General features: G+C 33.4%; 1 protein-coding gene across 1 annotated transcript in view; it reads left to right on the plus strand.

The window, feature by feature from the left end:
• The window catches only part of LOC124540578 (inositol 1,4,5-trisphosphate receptor), an 84,559-nt gene that overhangs the window by 626 nt on the left and 65,098 nt on the right, over positions 1 to 18,835 (plus strand). The gene's annotated exons all lie outside the window — the stretch shown is intronic.

An 18,835-nucleotide genomic window follows, 5' to 3' on the forward strand; every position in this document is an offset into this window, starting at 1 on the left:
AATAGCCACCAAAGTCACTTTCGTTTGAGGTTAGGTCATATACCTACCCCCACTTAAAATATTCTGCTCGATCAAGAAAAAGTCTAAATTGGCAACAACGAAACATTTTATCACCACGAACAAGCAAATTTATTAAATGTTTAATAACATATTTAACAATTTATATATTTTTATATACTATGTATAATTAAAATAAATAAAAAGACAAAATTAGATATATCAACATTGTAAGGTAATTTGATAACAAATTAGGAGCATATATAATTCTGTAGGTAAACTAATAATTAAATGATCAAGAATAATAATTATCAATAGGACATGAATTTTATTCAAAAGATAAAATCTATAGTTTGAGAATTGAATACTCTTCTTTAAAATTTGTTTATAATAAATATGCTTAATGGAAATGATATATTAGATATATTTTAAAATATCTTCATAGTAATTTATATATGAAGTTATTTAAATGTGCTGACCATACAGAGAAGCCATACTCACAAAATGTTTTCTTAAGCTCTGTAGATATTATTACCACCAAGCCATAATTATAAGTATGACCTTTACTTAAGATCATTTCTTGAAATATTTTTTGTGAATTCCCTAATTACTGTTGAGTGTGTGGTCATTAGTGAATTTCTTAGTTCATGGTATGCAAGAGTATAAAAGGATAATTAAAACTTGATTAACACAAAGTTCTTAGCTTAGAGTATTTATATTATTTTGGATTTTTGTCGATCAATATTTTGAAAATAACTTGCTGTGATGGATGTTGTAGTCGCTTAACTAAATATGATATATGTAGAGTAATCAAGATTTCCTCATATCGTTTATTTAAACAGTTATCGAATATTAATTTAGAATTGATCGTTTTCTAAAAAAAAACATTTAAAATAAATGTTGATGGACACGGATCAATGAAGTTTCAGTTAAATACCATGAAATATTATTAAATTCATCGAGAAGTAACTGACAGTGATAAATATGCTGCCACCGTGACAACCTAAGATGAATACCACCATAAGAACCTTGCTTTTACTATGTCCGATAGTTGACGTCACTTCCTTGATCATATTGCTCAGTTTTCATCTATATTTTATGTATGCTTACATGATAATTCTCTGACTATGAGTAAAGGTTCTTTCAATTATCAATAACATAGTACATATATTTGCAACTTAACCTAATTAATATTGGTTCGACAGATACTCGGTTCTAATATATTTTTAAAATATTCTATTTCCCCTACATTTGTTATAAATGCGAAAGGGACTTGTTCTTTCTATTACTCTTACAAAACCAAACTCCTGTTCTGTATTCATTAATTTGGTATGAAGCAAGCTTAAAGACGCCACCAAAGCGCCCCCCTCCCCTCTGACAGCCAACCCCTAAAACGAGAGCTAAGCTGTGGATGACAACAATTAGTATATTTGACAGTAGCCATTATAAGAGATTTTTTTTTTTAATTTTATACATAAAATCATTACACAACACTAGCAACACAAACATGTAAACAGATTTACATAGTCCAAACAAATATTTACAAATATTGTACAAATATTTAAATAGAAATTAATTGCTAGAATAAATATGTTTTTGAGATTAATCGTAAATAGCATTTAACGAAAATAATATTATTTCATAATTAACGTTATCAAATACGATGTAATTAATATAAATGGTCATGTATCAGAGTTAAACAAAACATTTCAATCATTTCGCGTCGAGTTAATTGTGCTAAATGGCGTGAGTGCACTGCGCTCACGATAATTAATTGTTACGAAGCATACTTGTAATGTTTGTAAGCTCATAACAGCGGCGCTGTGTTGACCGGGTTTAATATGAAAATTGTAAAGTTTATAAAACAAATGTCTAAATTTAGTTCTTGATTTGTTGAACAGCTGAAAGTGTTCGTGTTTTAATCTGAATAATGATGAAATAGCTTCATTTATTGATGAAATGTTTGAAATATTTTGAAGTCTTGAAAAATAATACCTTGTGTTTTTTTTTTTTTAATTTTAAAACAGGTTACGCGATTTTTACGCCTATAGACATTGTAAGGTGGTCAATGATATTCTAATAAACAGATATGTTATATCCATACTAAACAACAGAAAAAAGTGTGCCGCGCCGGGGACCGTTTATTTTACATTTCGTTAAAAGTAAAAAGAATAGATAGAAAACAATAAGTAAAAGGGATAACTAGATGTTTTAATTACGCAAAACGTATTACTACATAATTATGATGTATTATAACATATTAAAGGAAAACGTTCCAATTAGAACGTTTTCTAGTCTTCACTTTTTGCGCGTTAATGACATATCTGTTTACTAGAACATCATTGAAGGTGGTACATAACACATCTTTATTCAGTAATTTTCTAGTCTAAAAGTTCACAGTAAACTTTTAACATATGTAATTTATTTATATATGTGTGCATTTTGATAAGGATTAGTACTGCGTAACAAACGACAGTTATCGTTTAGTATTTCCATTTTTACAAACATAAAAGCAATGACTATGACTTATCTTTAAAATAAACACTATATGTTGCCTTTTATGAGAAACTATAAACATTTTCGTGTATTTTATAGTTTCGTCGGCGTTCGCATAGAAAGCGGTGGGACTAACTATTTTATCACCAGCTATGAACCAATGAAGCTCTAACTCAAAAATATAATATAAACTATGGGTGTCGTAAGAGGCGACTAAGGGTTTATATTAGGGCCCAGTGCATATCATCTGCACTTTGGGCCACCCGCACGGTGGCGGGTAAACCACCACGATAGCATTCCCAAGGAGGGTTAGTGTCAGGCAGGCGGCCGACTTTAAAAATAAAAGCCGAAACACTTACAGCATGGACAATGGCTAGAAAGAATGTTACTTGTGAGATGACGTCTGACAGAGAAGTATGGAAGGAGAAGACATGCTGTGCCGACCCCAAATAAAATTGGGATAAGGTCAGGAGAATGATGAATAATGATATGATGAACTACCCTAATGTAACAGTTGTATATCAATGGGTATAGTAGTTTCTGGAACTCCTAAAGACGCCATCGTGTGTACTGACCTTGTACTTGTTCACAAATTCGTAAAAAAAATTTAATTTTACGATTTCCTCTTTATCTATACATATATAATAAAATTGGATTGTCTGTTTGTAATATTAAAATAGCCCTTTTTTTACTCAATGCATTTATAAACATATACAAAACAACATTTTTTGCTATTTTTGTCGGTCTGTTTGTCTGTCTGTTTGTTCCGATTAATCTCCGGAGCGACTGGACCGTTTTTGACGGGACTTCCACTAACAGATAACTGATATAACGAGGAGTAACTTAGGCTGCAATAATATTGTTTTTTGTTAATTTGAAACGCGTACTAATTGGCACAGCTTGTATCATAACGATAGAACGAAATCGAGAGAAACAGGAAGACATTTGATAATCTTGTAATGAAGTTTAAAGTTCGGGGCTACATAGCATACATATACAACAATTAGGATAATCATTTTATTATATTATATTTTGTACAAGGAAAATTGCGTTTATAATAATAATAAAATTAACGATAAGTGTAGTCTTATCGACAATACGAATATATGAACCTCAGGGCATTCGTTTTATTGGTCTTCGTTATGACCATATTAATCAGTAACCCAGAAAATAAAAAAAAATAAATAAAAAAAAAAGGAAAGTTTAGACTTTGTGTTTATTCATTTCTAAGCAGGATATACATATATTGACATACTCTATAATTAAAGTGATGGTAAAGATTGCCTACTGAGTTTCTTATCGGTTCTTCTCGGTAGAATCTTTTTTTAGAACCAGTGGTAGTTTTAATCCTTATTAAGTCTGTAACACGATGATTAATGAGCCTGATTTTATAAGTCTAATTGAATAAAGAATAATTTGACTTGGTTTGGTTTTATTTCTGGGTGTATGTGTGTTTGATGTTAATTCGTTGAAAGTTTGATAAATTTGCGTTCTTCACACGCGAGTGCAGGTGCTTGGTCAAAAAAAAAAACAAAAATATTTTTGCATTCGTTCTTCAATATGCTAGAATTTTTTATTTACTTTTTTTATTGTACCCTAATTGTGTAGTTAGTTTTATTTTATTTTTTATAGAAACCCTTTATTTAATACTAGTGCAAAGATGTATTTATAATTATAAATAGGCATATGTATAAATATTTATAGTAGTTATAAAAGGATTTTTTTTCTTGGATATTTATATCAAAATAGATTACAGATCGCGATGATCTTCGAATCGCTGACAACGCGTTTGAAGAGAAAATCGTCGTTTCTTATTTTTCCCTGGCGAGTGAATTGTTACCAAACGATTACAGATATACTAAAATATTGATAATTAATAAAAAATGTCAACTAAAAAGGTTTTATATTAATGAGATTTTGCGGAATTTAGGGTGTCTGGTGTAGTTGTGTTTTAAGGATTGTTATAAAACTACTACAATTATATAGAAGTTAGCTTGTTAATTATCGTTTAATAATAAACGATGTACAAGGGCCAGTCGCCTGTTGTAAGAGAATAATTAATTCTTAGTAGGTATTGTCTCGTTCATGCGACATCGCAGTGACCTTGTCAATAATTTTCTCTAACGGTTGATAAACTACTTGAAATACTTTATATGAATATATTCTATATATATGTATGTGTATGTAGGTGATAAAAAAGCGTGGAGCTAATACTTGTTGACTTCCAGTCAGGATATATTACGTACATACATAATTGTATTTAACTAACATGACTTTGTATTTTTAAATGTTGAAAAAGAGTAACTACTGAGTTTCTTGCTGATTCTTCTCGGTAGTATCTGCATTCCGATCCCGCTGTAGCTTCACTTTATATGGTTTGTTAAACGACGATTCAAAAGTACTTGTATTGCATTGAATAAAGTTTATTTTCATTGTTTGATTGATTTCGACATTTGGCCTTAGAAATGCTGACTTTTCACGTGCTTAAAATATATGCCGTGATGCCGTGTGAAGAAAAACGTCATGAGGAAATCTATAGGTGTCTTTTTTTTTCTTTTTTATTCTTTAATTATACCTGGGAGTTAAGTCAACAAATTGACTATGTCACCCCCGTACAAGCAAAACACAATATCATAACGCAATAATCAAAATCAAACCAACTTAACATCTAATTAACTCAATATTACATAACTAATATAATAATATAATACATCAATAGTCTGTTTTAAATAAGGTGTTAAAATCGCAAAGGTAAACTTCTATTCACACATTTTAAATAATAGCTTAGCTTCTTTTGATGATGGTACCGCGAGCAAACTATTACATATAGATACGTGTCGGATAAAAATCTTCCACATGTGTATTGTGTATCCATAACTATCTAACTCTCATTGATGGAGTATGCCTCATGCCTCATTGTTGGAGTATGCTCTGAGCCTTCTCCTTGAATAAGAAAAGAGGTTCTACACCAGCATTTAGAGACTGTTCCTTTACCACTTTTTATCTTGTCTATGAATGTGACGACGTAAAGAATAAATGTTTAAATGATTTTATAATGTGTTATGCGGTGTCATTATAAATTTAAAATAACTGACCGTAGTAACCATATTAGAATATATGTCAATATGTTTATTTTTTTATGGCTCTAAATGTATTAGGCGATCCAAAATAGAATATAAACGACTCTTCGTGACGTCGTTGTTGAAAATATAATATTTGGTACTCTTACGAAATAATGAGCAAGTGTAATGCTTCTGTGTTGAATATAGTGTAACGCCACGCTATATGCAAAGCCAAGTCGAGTAGAACCAAACCAGCCAAGCTAAAGCTAAAGCCAAAGCCAAAGCCCAATGCCAAAGCCATAGCCAAGCCAAGCCACGAATAATAAAAAATATGTATAACATGGTAGTTATTATTACCTTCCGCTTCAATAGACTATGATTTGTTTTTGAATATCATATGCGTAGGCGAATAAATAATCGACGTCATAGGGAAGTATGAAAGAAAACAAACTGTGCCGACCCCCAAGTAAATTGAGATAAGGGTAGGAGGATGATGATGATATGTGTTATCGGACGGAAAAATTAGCCACTTGATGATAAATAGTCACCATAGCTCATAGACAATGACTACGCGCCACTAAGCTTGGAGTCAGATGTTATTTCCCTTGTGCCGAGACCAACAGTACCTACTAAACATTGCTGCGTGCTGAAAGAGCTTACGATAAGCGGGTGGTACCTTACCCAAACGGCCTTGCTCAAATTCACACCACCAAGGGAATTGTTCGAATGTACCTTGCTTAAATTTCAGTCGCAAGCTTTGTCCGGCATTTGACATACTAACAGGCCAAGTTAAATAGAAAACTGCAAACAGTCATGTACTTCGAAGTTTAACCTACAACTTCAAAAGGTTTCAAGTTTATCCAACCTATCGCTCCACTGGTTTGAAGGATATTTGTGCATTTGGCAGAATTTGACGATGTTTTCCTTCCGAACACGATATTATTTATAAACAGATTTGAAAACTGTGTGGTGATTGCTTGGATGTAAAATCAGCCTTCATTGAAAATCAACGTGCTTTACTAATCCATCTCAGCTCGCGTCCTATTGTATTCTATTCTCACTTGGAACCAAATGTTATATTAGATAATTGAACAAAATTTATAAGGTATACTAATTTCTGGTAGAGGCGTTTGCGGTTGTGTGTTTGTTGTTTAGGTGTAAGATACCCAGTGACCTTTTCTGTATCACTGACAACGTTTATAAATTTACATGATGATTAGTTGAGTTTAAATGCAACATAATTAAAAGTTCGTGTATTTTTAGTTATATAGGTATTAATTACTAATTGTCACCCGAAGAGTCGCTTGCATTTTGGGTGGGAGTTGGAGTATAAGCTTGACTCAAAAAAAAAATTGGTTTAATGGTTTGGCCGTGTAAGTCGCGTTTATAATATTAGTCTAGATTTATATCACTGCTATTTTTTAAACTTAGATCGTTTCCAACTAACTGCCATTAAACGATGAAGATGCCTTATTGTAGTAATAGTACATACGTCTATTGTGATACGGACTAGGTGTATTTCTTTTATGAACGTGAGTACAATATGCGAGTCTATATATTGTTCTATTTATCTCACAGTTCCACTTTATGTACGAGCCTTCGGAGCAGAGGTCGGCAATTAATTTCAAGTGAGGTCCGGATGATAGCGATGTTCTATTCGAAATGCCCGAAATATTAATGGGAACGTGGTCCACTGATTTCCGAACCCAGCTTAAATTATTATAACGATGTACTGCCCAGGTTAACTAAGTACATACAGTGTTATGTATTTAATACATTTGTGAAATTGAAATGTGTTAAGAAATAGAGCAATGTCGCTTCGTTTGCGTTAAAAACTGACCTATGTGAACCTGGCACCCAACTTTAGAAAATCAAATTTTTGTTAATGCATTCTTGAAGTGTTTGGTATGTAGTTGATTGTAGTGAGAAAATGTTTGTTTGTAGTTTGACCAAAAAACCAATTTGGGTCACCCAAGATTGGCCATCCCCCGGATTTTGAAAAAATCAATTTTAACGGTTGATTTGTATAGGAAATCGTTAGTAGTTGATTGTAGTGAACGAATTTTCGTTTGTAGTTATTTGTTGAATTTTTTTTTTCTTTAAAGTTAATCGTTATTGAACCTTTTGCCTAAATTGTGCTTCAAAGTAAAAGAATTTCGATTGTGGTAAACAGCAGTTGATAAGGAGCAATCAACTTGAGTCAAACTCGCTTCGAAGTGATGAAGATTGAATTACTCCGGTTGTGAACACTAGACGACTACTGCAAACGTCGAAAATGACTCAAAGATGCTTGTTGTAGTTTGTAGTAAAGGAATTGTTGATTGTAGTAGAACGGCAGTTCATAAAAAGCGACCAATTTGAGTCTAACTCGCTTTGGAGTGATACCGAGTGAATTACTCCGATTGTGAAGATTAGACGACTACTACAAACGTCAAAAACGACTCAAAGATACTCGTTGAGGTTTGAAGTAAAGGAATTGTTGATTGTAGTAGAACGGCAGTTCATAAAAAGCGACCAATTTGAGTCTAACTCGCTTTGGAGTGATACCGAGTGAGTTACTCCGATTGTGAAGATTAGACGACTACTACAAACGTCAAAAACGACTCAAAGATACTCGTTGAGGTTTGTAGTAAAGGAATTGTTGATTGTAGTAGAACGGAAGTTCATAAAAAGCGACCAATTTGAGTCTAACTCGCTTTGGAGTGATTCCCAGTGAATTACTCCGATTGTGAAGATTAGACGACTACTACAAACGTCAAAAACGACTCAAAGAGACTCGTCGAGGTTTGTAGTAAAGGAATTGTTGATTGTAGTAGAACGGAAGTTCATAAAAAGCGACCAATTTCAGTCTAACTCGCTTTGGAGTGATTCCGAGTGAATTACTCCGATTGTGAAGATTAGACGACTACTACAAACGTCAAAAACGACTCAAAGATACTCGTTGAGGTTTGTAGTAAAGGAATTGTTGATTGTAGTAGAACGGAAGTTCATAAAAAGCGACCAATTTCAGTCTAACTCGCTTTGGAATGATTCCGAGTGAATTACTCCGATTGTGAAGATTAGACGACTACTACAAACGTTAAAATAAACTCGAAGATGCTCGTTGAGGTGTGTAGTGGAGGAATTTTCAATTGTAGTAGAAGGGAAGTCGATGAGAAGCGATCAACTCAAGTCAAACTCGGGTTGGAGTGATTTTGACTGAATTACTCCGGGTGTGCAGATTAGACGACCACTGCAAACGTCAAAAATGACTGGAAGATGCTCGTAGAGGTTGGTAGTGGAAGAATTTTTGATTGTAGTAGAACGGAAGTTGATGAGAAGCGATCACCTTGAGTCACACTCGCTTTGGAGTGATTGAGACTGAATTACTCCGGTTGTAAAGATTAGACGACTACTGCAAACGTCAAAAATCACTTAGCGATGCTTGTAGAGGTTTGTAGTGGACGAATTTTCAATTGTAGTAGAACAGAAATTAACTTAGGAGCTATCAAGATGACAGAAAACTGATTTTGGAGTGATTTCGACTGAATTACTTCAGTTGTGAAGTTTAGACGAGTTCGACTTGAGTTAATCGCTTCTCATCAACTTCCTTTCTACTACAATTGACAATTCGTCCACTACCAATCTTTACGAGCATCTTCAAGTCATTTTTGACGTTTGTAGTAATCGTCTACTTTTCACAACCGGAGCAAACCGGTCGAAATCACTCCAAAATCAGTTTCCTGTCATCTTGATAGCTTCTAAGTTAACTTTTGTTCTACTACAATTGAAAATACCTCCACTACAAATCTTTACAAGCCTTTTCAAGTCCATTTTAACGTTTGTAGTAGTCGTCTAATTTTTAGAACCGGAGTAATTCAGTCCCAATCGCTTCAAACTGAGTTTGAATCAAGTTCATCGCGTCTCGTCAACTTCCCTTCTCCTGCAATTAAAAATTCCTCCACTACAAACCTCAACGAGCATATTCGAGTCTATTTTGACGTTTGTAGTAGTCGTCTAATCTTTGTAACCGGAATAATGCAGTGGCAATTACTCCAAACTGAGTTTTCTCTGAACTTGATGCCTTCTACTCAGGTTTTCCTCCACTACAATCAAAAAATCCTCCACTACAAACCTCTGCGAGTATCGTCGCGTGATTTTAGACGTTCGTAGTAGTCATCTAGTCTTCACAATCGGAGTACTTCACTTGGAATCACTCCAGAGCGAGTGTGTCTCAAAGTGATCGCTTCTCATCAACTTCCGTTCAACTACAATTGAAAATTTCTCCACTACAGACCTCAACGAGCATCTATGAGTCATTTTTGACATTTGTAGTAGTCGTCCAATTTTGACAACCGGAGCAATTCGGTCGAAATTATTCCAAAGCGAGTTGGACGCAATTTATAGCTCATCAACTTCCGTTTAACTACAATTAAAAATCCTCCACTACAAACCTCAACGAGCATCTTCAAGTCTATTTTGACGTTTGTAGTAATCTTTTAATCTTTACAACCGGGGTAATTCAGTGGCAATTACTCTAAACTGAGTTTTCTCTTAATTTGATGCCTTCTACTCAAGTTTTCCTCCACTACAATTAAAAATTCCTCCACCACAAACCTCCACGAGCATCTTCGAGATATTTTTGACGTTTGTAGTAGTCGTCTAATCTGCGCAACTGGAGTATTTCATTCGAAATCACTCCAAAATCAGTTTCCTGTCACCTTGATAGCTTCTAAGTTAACTTTTGTTCTACTACAATTAAAAATTCCTGCACTACAAATCTCTACGAGCCTTTTCGAATCTATTTCAACGTTTGTAGTAGTCGTCTCATCTTCACAATCGGAGAAATTCACTCGGAATCACTCCAAAGCGAGTTTGACTCAAGTTGATCGCTTCTCATCAACTTCCGTTCCACTACAATCGAAAATTTCTCCACTACAAACCTGAACAAGCATCTTTGAATCATTTTTGATGTTTGTAGTCGTCTTCTAGTTTTCACGACTGGAGTAATTCTCTCAGAATCACTCCAAAGCGAGTTAGACTCAAATTGGTCGCTTTTCGTCTACTTCCGTTCCACTTCAATCGAAAATTCCTCCTCTACAAACCTCAACGAGTATCTTTGAGTCATTTTTGACGTTAGTAGTAGTCGTTCAATCTTCACAATCGGAGTAATTCACTCGGAATCACTCCAAAGCGAGTTAGACTCAAATTGGTCGCTTTTTATGAACTTCCGTTCTACTACAATCAACAATTCCTTTACTACAAACCTCAACGAGTATCTTTGAGTCGTTTTTGACGTTTGTAGTAGTCGTCTAATCTTCACAATCGGAGTAATTCACTCGGAATCACTCCAAAGCGAGTTAGACTCAAATTGGTCGCTTTTTATGAACTGCCGTTCTACTACAATCAACAATTCCTTTACTTCAAACCTCAACGAGTATCTTTGAGTCGTTTTTGACGTTTGTAGTAGTCGTCTAATCTTCACAATCGGAGTAATTCACTCGGAATCACTCCAAAGCGAGTTAGACTGAAATTGGTCGCTTTTTATGAACTTCCGTTCTACTATAATCAACAATTCCTTTACTACAAACTACAACAAGCATCTTTGAGTCATTTTCGACGTTTGTAGTAGTCGTCTAGTGTTCACAACCGGAGTAATTCAATCTTCATCACTTCGAAGCGAGTTTGACTCAAGTTGATTGCTACTTATCAACTGCTTTTTTACCACAATCGAAATTCTTTTACTTTGAAGCACAATTTAGGCAAAAGGTTCAATAACGATTAACTTTAAAGAAAAAAAAAATTAAAAATAAAAAAAAAATTATAAATAAAAAAAAATTATAAATAAAAAAAAATTCAACAAATAACTACAAACGAAAATTCGTTCACTACAATCAACTACTAACGATTTCCTATACAAATCAACCGTTAAAATTGATTTTTTCGAAATCCGGGGGATGGCCATTCTTGGGTGACCCAAATTGGTTCTTTGGTCAAACTACAAACAAACATTTTCTCACTACAATCAACTACCAAACACTTCAAGAATGCATTAACAAAAATTTGATTTTCTAAAGTTGGGTGCCAGGTTCACATAGGTTAAAAACTGCTATGGTGCAGTTATTTTACACTATCGCCGTTATTATCATTCACATCTTGTTAATGATGCAATACAACACCAACAACAGCCTGTAAATTTCTCACTGCTGGGCTAAGGCCTCCTCTCCCTTGTGAGCAGAATGTATGGAACACATTCCACCACGGTGTTTCAAAGGGGAATGCGAACCCGCGTTAATCGGTTAAGATGCGATCTAACCACTGGACCATCTCGCGTCTCAATGATGAAATATGATGCTTAAATAAGTAAATAAATAAAAACATATCCATTCAGTTTCTGTGCCTTCAGTGTCGTGTTCAGATCACATTCAAAGTAGCAAAATTAATGCCTCCTTGCGCCTACAAAGGCGTTGCGCAAAATTCCCCGTCTACTATCTTAAACCGGCAGACCTTCATGCATTATATTAAGGAGACAATAGTTAACATGACGAGCACTCTAATAAATAAATATATCATTTTTGACCGACCTCAAAAAGGAGGAGGTTCTCCATTCATGTAACTTTTTGATTTAATACGTTCTCAAAACAATGAAATTCAATCGGTGCCAATTGCAAACGCAATTATTAAAAAATTTCAAACGAGTGGCATCTTCTGATGTAAGTTTTATTACCATTTGTTTTGTAGTATTTTTTCAGTAAGGCTTTCAATAATAGTCTATTTGATTAGCATACCTACATATTTAGATTAGGGTATTAATAAAAGTTATGTAGAAAAAAAAAACAAAAGAATAATGAATAGTTCGTTTCATCTTGTACTATTAAAAGCGTATTCCAGCCCCCCACTTCATGTATGCATACTAAGTTACTCCTCCCATTTCTCGCCTGAAGTTAAAATTTCCAAAATTACTTTCTTAGTAAGCGTGTACGTCGCGAAAGGACATAACACTATCAAAAATATTACAGGAAAAGCCGTTGAAAACAATTTCTGTATTCTAATAATGTTATTATCATCACTTACCAGTGTCAAAGCTCAAATGCGATTAAATGGGATCCTGTGACAGAGCAACGAGCAGCCAGGCAGAAGTTACCTCCGCATTTATAACATTACAACTGTATGTTTTTCATTAAATATAAAAATTGTATGAACAATACTAGAGCTTTATTATAATAGTTACAAATTATACATTTGTATTATACCCTTCCAACAATAGCAACAGTACTGTACAGTACAACAGGTATGACAAAAGCCAGCACCACACCGAAGAATTGGTAATAAAAATTAATATTATTTAAGTTGAGTTCTGGTTCTAATAAGTATTGATAGATTAAAACCCTTTGAAGATAAATAATCTATATTAATATCATAAATGTGAAAGTAACTCTTTCTGTCTTTCTCTTTGTCGCTCACTTTCTTTCACGACCAAACCAATAAGCCGAATTTAATGAATAAACGGTACATACACTAAAATAACATTTTTTACATTGTCTGTCTGTTTGTACCGGCTAATCTCTGGAAAAACTGGACCGATTTTGATGGGACTTTTAATAACAGATAGCTGAAGTAATATGTAGTAACGGAGGCTACAACAATAAGTTTTTACTAAATTTAAACGCATACGAAGTAGCGGGGACAGCTAGTCCAAAAAATAACTCAATCGTTTTCCGTAAAATTGTCTTAAAAAACAAAAATTGTCTAAAGACATCCATTTTTGTATATAAAGATTACCATGATCTCATTGTGTACCTAATTACTTATACATACATGTATGAACAGATATATAGTAAAGTTTGTCTATCTCTATGTAAATCCCTTACCCAAATAACGTGAAGATTCAGACTAAAGGTTCATCATCATCATCATCATCATTACATAGTATAAAACAAAGTCGCTATCGCTGTCGGTCCCTATGCTAAGATCTTTAAAATGTCATGATTTTGATGCGGTTTTTATTGTATATAGATGGATTTAAGAGGAAGGCTTACCTTTATACATGCACAATATAGTAGAGAAACACTAATAATTTTAGATGTTTTAGAGTGGTGTCGTGCGAAGCCGGGTCGGGTCGCTAGTTTTGTAATACATAGGTAGGTACATATGTATTTTGTTTGTGTAATTTCATGGAATACACATATACTAACTAGGAACCCCGTGAGCCCATGTATATTGTTAAATTAAAATAAAAAAAAGTGTACCTAGTGACGAGACTAATGTACGAATAAGTATATAAAATAGAAACATGAAATGTGTTATGAATTTTATAATATTCATTAGTTCGTTAACAGTGTATCTACGTCAAACCGTAACAATATTGTAAACGTAATAATTACAAGTAACGTTGAATTAAATGTTGCTGCGAAGAATAGGTATATAAAACGAATGTACTCATATTATATTACTATGTTTCATGCCAGTTCTTCTCGGTAGAATCAACCTATTGAACTGGCAGTAGTTCGTTTATACAGTAGTGTAAAATGAAGATATAAAGTGCTTGTAAAAGCCGATTTCAATAAATATATTCTTATAATATATTTATAATCTTGGAGCTAGAGACTCTCTTCGGGATGTTTTTAACAGAGTAGGAATACTTACTGTTGCGTCGCAATATATTTACAACAATATCATGTATATTCACAGTAACATTGATCACTTTGATAAAATCAGTGATAATCATTGTATACGCACTAGAAGTAAGGATAAACTTATAACGCCAAGTTTCCGACTCCGCAAAGTCAATGGATCCTTCTTGGGGCAAGGTATCCGTTTCTATAATAAAATTCCGCAGAAATTTTTAACTTTGTCGTTTAGTAAATTCAAATCGTTTGTTAAAAATACATTGGTAGAAAAAGCATACTATTCGATACAAGATTTTGTAGATGATAAAAAAGCGTGGAGTTAATACCTGTTGACTTCCAAGCAGGATACATTAATTGAAATAATTGTATTTAATTAACATGACGTTGTATTTTTTAAATGTTAAAAAAGAGTAACTACTGAGTTTCTTGCCGGTTCTTCTCGGTAGAATCTACTTTCCGAACCGGTGGTAGCTTCACTTAATTGTAAAATGACGATTCAAAAGTGCTTATAAAAGCCTACTTGAATAAAGTTTATTTTGATTTTGATTTTTGATTTTGATTTTGATAACATAACCACTTAATCTATCGTCATGAAACTTTGCATACGTCACGGCTAGAGACAGACAAAACTACAATAAAAGTTACGGCTATTAGTTTTTGAAAGCAAAACAATAATAAATTACTACATCCTGTTTTGATTATTCAAAATCAAAATATACTTTACTCAAGTAGACTTTATAAGTACTTTTTTATATTAAGTGAAGCTACCACCGCTTCGGAAAGTAGGTTCTACCGAGACGAACCGGCACGAAACTCAGTAGTTAGTCTTTTTCACCATTTAAAAATACAGTCTTGTTTTGCCTGCCTGGAAGTCCACAAGTATTAATTCTACGCTTTTTTTATGGTTTGCATAATCTTGTAGTGAATAATATGCCTTCTTTAAAATATATTCTCAGTAATACTATTTCTGAATTATGAATGAATGCGAAATTCATAGCTATGGCATAGAATAAAGTAAACGTCTTATTAAAACGGGCCATTCCTCGTAAAGATGAACAAAGCCGAACATCTGGCAGCTTTGATTCGAATACTACATTTGTAAATTATATTTTACTAGTTGTTGCTCGCGGATTCGCTTGCGTTTTAGAGATTAGTTGTCATGTCTCAGGCAAAAAATAACCTTATGTCCTGTCTTGGAGTTCAAGGCTTCACACCAAATTTCTTCAAATTTGGTCTTTAGTTTGGTCTTAAAAGAGCGACAGGGTAATTTCCACATTTATAATATTATTATAGATGAGAAATAAGAACTAGCGCGCACTGGTAACTTTTGTCACGGTGACTGTTTCGTCACTCTTGTCGAGTACACATATGTATGGAGGTGCGCGCACATTACGTCGTGACATTTGTGTCTGCATCTGTACATATTTACGGACTTGACAAGAGTGACGAAACAGTCACCGTGACAAAAGTTACCAGTGCGCGCTAGTTCTAACAGTTATCTAATAACATCACCAAGAATTTACAAATCCCAGGACATACATATATGAAAAAGTGGAATAATTTCGGAAAATAATATGTCGAGATCATTTGTCAAAGTAATGTATTTAGCATTACTTTACGTAAACAAATAAGCTTTGTTTTTTTATAATACAAGGTTAGTATTTCGACATTTTAATGAATGTTGTTATGGCATCAACGTAGTATACGCTTATAATCAGGAATTTTAGTAAATACCAAACATCTGGCAAATTTTGTTTCGACCAGGGCTATTCTACTACGTTTATGGATAAGCTATTGATTTTATACCGATCGAACTGACTATTCCTCGCAAATATATGCTTCAGCTTAAGCTTTATTAAAAGCCAATTTGACTTATTTGTGTCGGCTGTGATACGATACCCGTTATATTTCGATCCGAATTAAATTGAACAACGTTTCATCGTAAATTGGTAGAATAGAAAAACGTCAGAACGGCAAAGATTACTCTTGATTCAATAGCGGTAAATATTTGACTGTAGAATTTGCACCCAGGTGCAATCCAAGACACGGGTCATATATAACGCACCCAAACCATTTCAAAATAGTCATGGAATATTTTGATGTTATTTAACAAAGCTTTAGAAATAATATTGATAATCACTTAATTTAACTGTTAAATTTAGTAATCGCTAATAGTTTTTGGTGCTGGTGCTGTCCTCTTAAGCTACAGAATAACCTGTAATAAGGTTCCGTATCCTTTTGAGATGGAACAAATTTGTGTTTTTATATTAGGATGTAATGTGTGCGATATTTTAAATACAAGCGATTATATTATCGTATTGAATAAGTAAACTGTTATTGTAATGATGGAATAAACATATTGTAACATATAACTATTGTATTTGATATTATATGTATATATGAATGTATTTAAATGTAGATTGCTACACCGTATCCAGCTTATTCTATACAGAAATATATTGAACTGTCGTTCATAGGACAATAGAACCGGCCACTTGAAGGTATATACCGAATTAGTGACACTAGTATAAACAGGAAATATTATTATACAGATATAAATGCAATCTATCCCTTAGGCACATAACACATTATCCGATGGGGTGAAATGTCACACACGACAATACGTCCGTAAAGAGACCACACATGCCCTAACGTTTTTCCACGCTTTCCGAAACATGGTAACACTTCCAAATTCAATGTGCCGCTGAGAATTTTTTAAATAAAAAAAAAAAAAAGTTTTATTTTATATTGGCCCAACCCAGTCTTTGAACCTTAGAATACGCCGAGTGTAGTCATTAATTAAATGATAATTAGGTACTAGAACAATGAAGAAATCATATTATAGTAGTTTTTTATTATTGTTTTTATTTTAATAAACTTGATGTTGTCCAATATAAAAAAAACGCAAACTTATTAAATAGTACTCCACAATTAAAAAAATATTGTTTTTTCTAAACATTTTTTCCTTATGATTCCCATCGAAGAATTACTGGTCACCATGCCTTTTGTTTATTTATTCTTTACGAGCAGACAGCAGCAGCCATATAATATCAAACGGCGAAACGTGAATGTTTATTAAATTTTTCGACAAACGGAAGATTCGTTTGTGATAATTTCGTAGTGTAATATTGTTTTGCGTCATTACATATAATCGTCATAACGTTTTACGTCAATGAAAAGGAAAAAAAACACTGATGCGCCAAAATAATACTTTTGGGAACTATGTTTATTGCCTTGACTTTAGATATCATTTCCTACAAGTATCAATTTGGCGCTTTAGTCTTTCTTACTTTGCACTGACGATTTTATATTTAAGTAAAAGTGCAAAGAACTGCTACCTAATATTAAAACATAATAGTTTTATTTTTAAACTCACTATTGAAGTCATCTACATGTTTGTGTAGTCATTGAATCTTTACCTTTAAATAGTATAAAATGTCGCTGATTTCATGGATCCGTTTGTTCGAAAACTTTATCTATGAAATTGATATTAATGTAATAGACTACATAAATACAAAATTCCAGAAAGGTGTAAATTAGTAGATTTATTTTTGAAATCATATAGTAATATCTCCCTCACAAATTTATAAATAAAAAAGCAAGGAGCTCACAAATCTGAGACAATAACGTATTACTACCCCTACTTCTATGAACAGTTCAGTTCTATGAACCCAGAATCTCGCGATCTACGACTAGATATGTTATGCGAAAAACCATTGACTTTGGCTAGTTGGTAACCAACTAGCCAAAGTCAACCGATAACCCTATACAATCATAAACACTTGATTAATTGTAATTTTCAATCTACATCAACCGTTATAAATGACTATCCTGAACTTCAGTTTATCATCGCTGGAATGTGATTATTGAAATGAAATAGAGCTGTCGAATCTGTTTATGAAACACTTTTTAAAACGGGACGTTTTCATTGCGATGCGTAGTTCAAATAGCACAAAGTGTGCGCCGTGTTTACGTGCACTTGTAACAAACTACAATGACACAAAAACATAAAAGATGCGAAAAGTAAAATAAACAGAGCCGTAAAAAAACAAGGCTGTTCCAACCATCATTCATTCCAGGCAAATTTTCATGTGGATCATGAAATTCCGAGGTAGGAGCTTCAGTTCACGGTTGGCTACCCAATGGGAAAAATGTGAACAGTGTGTGACATTGTATATAGTGTTAATATTTACGGAGACAAGCGAATATGATCCTTAAGTCAATAGGAGTGCTCTAAAAATAAATGACAAATTGCCGAAACCTCCGGATGTCTAAGGGCATATATTCCAAGCTACTTTGACAAAGTTTCCTCATATTAAGATGATATGTTATATTATATTTACTTTTCAATTATTAATAAGTCATTATATACATACAAATTATGCGGTCTTAGTGACGAAACGTGATTCAAGTTGTCACGGTTGATTTTCAGAATGATAAATCTTTGCACTAAAACTGTCACATGTAACTCCTACGATTACATTTGAAACTGAAATCAACGATTCCCTATTCTCAATATGAATGTATAATTATACCTTCAAAGGCAAATACATAATACTATCCTAAAATATTTCCGGGGCATAACATGCATAACTTACGACATAATAAGTACCAAGAGAACTCACGACTGGCGAATCCATGCGACTATAAATTTGTATTAAGCATATAACA

The sequence above is a fragment of the Vanessa cardui genome, chromosome 25 (assembly GCF_905220365.1).
Source record: "Vanessa cardui chromosome 25, ilVanCard2.1, whole genome shotgun sequence".
In the NCBI taxonomy this organism is placed as follows: domain Eukaryota; kingdom Metazoa; phylum Arthropoda; class Insecta; order Lepidoptera; family Nymphalidae; genus Vanessa; species Vanessa cardui.